This window comes from Nycticebus coucang, chromosome 9 (assembly GCF_027406575.1).
Source record: "Nycticebus coucang isolate mNycCou1 chromosome 9, mNycCou1.pri, whole genome shotgun sequence".
NCBI classification, from domain to species: domain Eukaryota; kingdom Metazoa; phylum Chordata; class Mammalia; order Primates; family Lorisidae; genus Nycticebus; species Nycticebus coucang.
This window is the reverse complement of record NC_069788.1, coordinates 70,562,653-70,565,984: the sequence shown is the minus strand read 5'-3', so window position 1 is coordinate 70,565,984 and position 3,332 is coordinate 70,562,653. Positions and strand designations below refer to the sequence as shown.

The following is a 3,332-nucleotide window of genomic DNA, read 5'->3' as shown; positions in this document are numbered from 1 at the left end:
CCTTTTGGAAGGCAATTCCTTGCTACACTATAGAACATCTAATTACATTGCAAAAAGTGTCCTTTTTTGCTATCAAAGAAAACAATTAATGGTATTACTGTAAATATCAGGAAGTCTACAAAAAAAAAAAAGTAAGATTTTTTTTTAGTCTTCAAAGTGCTTTCCATGCAGCGTGAAGCACTTGCCTTGTGGGACTGAACTCACTACTGGAGAATGTCCTGGGTCTGAGATGCTGCCCTTGAATGATAAGACTAGGCTTTACAAATCAAAGACTCCAAGGAATCATGCAGCCCTCCTACTCCTGGGAGACTGTCCTGTGCCACTTAGCAATGCTGTCTTTCCAGAATACCATTCAAGACGCTTAAAAAAAGATCAGACTTATATGATAAATACTCATAAAATGAAAAGACATGACCGCTATTTGACACTACTATTGGTAATGTCTGTATATGTGAAAGCACCTTTAAAAAGAGCCTATGCAGCAAGAGGTAAGTGTCTAAAGATTCAAAATGAATCAACAGTATTGGATAACAATATAATTCTCAACTCAGAAGCTGCCTCAAGATGAGGTGCATCTTCAGTTAATGTAACAGGAAAAAAGGCAATGGATTTTATTTTATTAGTTGTATCCACTCACAAATCGACCTAAGGTCACCAGATGTGGAGACACAATGAGATTTTTGTCGTTTATAGTCTTTAATTGAAGTGATGATAAAGGAAATAGATCTATTTAAAAACAAAACCAAACAGCTATTTCTGTCTAGATTAAGAGGTGGCCCCAGGTGTGGGATTCACATTTTGAGTGGCCACTTGTGGTGCGACTTTGATGATCCAGGGTTTGTCTATGATCCTGGCTGTGCGGTTGCCCTTCTCTACAATCCCAATAATCCATGCTTAGTGACCTTCACTGTATTTAGGGGACTTTATCTCTGCACAGAACCGAGCTGCTTGCTCTCGTGGTAAACAGATCAGAAGGCCTCCTGATGTCTCTGGGCAGGTCCTGTGCATGAGGCCAAACATGTTCCCACAGGCCTTGCTCACCGCAGCCATCTTGGCCAGCACAGGAAGGTTGTAGATCACAAAGGACACCTCATTCCTCTGCTGCTTGGCCAGGTACTATGCATGGCCCCAAATCCCAAAGCCCGTGATGTCGATGGCTGCATGGGCGTTGAATGTGTGCATGAGTCCTGCAGCTGTCCTGTTGAATCTTGCCATGTTCATCATTGCTTCTTGGTATGCCAACTCGACATCTTCTTGGGAGACCACTAGTTTAATTTTATTCCATTTTTCTGGAATATCCAGCCACTGGTGCATGGCCACAGCAACCTGTGTCCGCAGGGGTTTCGTCAGCACCAGCACATCCCTGGGCACTGCGTTATCTGGCATGATAAATTCATTTGGCTGGATGAATTAATTGTAAATGAGTATTATACATGAGCCCCCTTTTGGAAGGTAATTCCTCCTCCCATGACAATCCAGGGGTTTAGTACTCTTTGGCCACCTGTTACAGATGTTCCTGCTTCCTCTGCTGCATCTTTAAAACCCCTGTTGGTCATTTTATTACTGACTGCAAGGAGCATCAGCATATTGTCACATTCTGTGACCCCCATTGCATAGAGGTCGCTGAGGACGTTGGCACGTGCTATTCTGCCCATAATGTAGGGGTCATCTACAATAGGATAAATGTAATCTGTGGTTTGCACCAAGGAAAGACCACCGTGCCTCAGAGGAATGATGCAAATATCCATTCCAATGCCAAGCCTTGGCATAAGGGCTCCCAGAAACTGCTCATCTTCTTGGAAGTGGTTCTCTTGCAAGCGTTCCAGCAATTTCTGCAGGACATCCTGGGGCACCTTGCAGCCTGTGCCCTTCAGCTAGGTGAATCTGGTTAGCCGGAAGCTCTTGTCCAACTCTTAACTCTCAGGGTTAAAGGACTCCCCAGTAGACATGGTTCGTGGGCCCCCTCCTCATGCTCAGCCCCTCCCCTCCCTCTCCTGGCTGGCTGAGTTCTTGACAGATCCACCGGCTTGCTTTTCGGATTATAGTTTCTAGATATTTCTCTTGATTTTACTCAATAAACCGGTGTGAATGGTCCGGAATTTCCAACAGGAGGATTGGGAGTACAAACACAAAGAGAAAGTCAGAGAACTCTTATCTTTTCCACCAACAGTTTTATTTATTTAAAAATAAATACTTTTTTTATTATGAAAATAGTGTTACTACATCTTGTCTAGATGAGAAATAACATAAAAGAACTTAAATTTCTGCAATACATGAAATGGAAACTAATCTGTTCACAGAAACAATCAATTTTTTCCAGAGAAACTATCATGATTCAAAGTTAATCTGTTCCAAGGAAAGGAACTGGAATTGGTAACTGACATGCAATCATTCATTTCTTACTTTACCAACAGTAATTAAATTGCCCGGAACTGTTGTCATTTAACAGCCTATTAATTGACTAATGTGCATTACTTGCATTCAGAGTATAGGTAAAATCCAGGGATTAAGCAAGAAGGAAAAGAGATTTTCAAACTCTGCTTGTCATCCTAAAAGGGGTAAATTTACCTTATATTGCAAGGCAATTTATAAATGCACAAGTAGCTTATGTTTCAGAAGAGGGAAACATGTCAATCTGAGACAGAAGGGTTCTGTATCCTCCCAGAGAGCAATAGAAGTCATTTCTTGTAACCTTTCTCATAAATATAAGGACTCACTGTCCCTTTCCATCAAGAAGATGATTGCTTTTGCAGTAACATCTTTCCTCATAAAAAAAGGCCCACTCACCATTGCCAATCCCTCAGGTTGCTTTTAAGAATGCTATTTATTATTTAACATTCCTCATTGGAGATATTCCTATTTTTTTCTAATGGCTATGTAGAACTTTGCCACATATTCATGTTTTGTCTTTTTCTCTAGTTTTATAATTTCAAATGTGAATCGTTTTGGGGATCCATGGAGCACATGTTGAGAGTCTGGACCGCCTGTCCATCATCTTTGCATCTTTGAATCCCCAATATATTGAACAGGCCTGGAACATGGGAGGTGTCAAAAGATGCTGGATAAATCAAATTGAGATTCAAAATAATTTACTGTGCATAATATTAAAAGAAGTGACAAAATGGCATTTGCTAGCATTATTAAAAAGGACGTGTCTGTGTTATAATCTGAAATTACCAGTAAGCCAAAGGCAAGCATCAATTTTACTCATAAAGTGTTCTTCAAAGATCTTATTGCCAAACATTTCTACCAGATTACCTTGAGTACAATAAGAATCCCTGCCTCCTTTCTGTAGCCAGAAACATCATCCTCTTCGTGAACTTCAGGCAGAA

The 3,332-nt window shown here is 40.7% G+C and overlaps 1 pseudogene; it reads right to left on the bottom strand.

Moving 5' to 3' along the window:
* Positions 1-691: 691 nt before the first annotated feature.
* Positions 692-1,949, bottom strand: LOC128594036 (selenide, water dikinase 1-like; annotated as a pseudogene).
* Between the last annotated feature and the right edge of the window lie 1,383 nt (positions 1,950-3,332).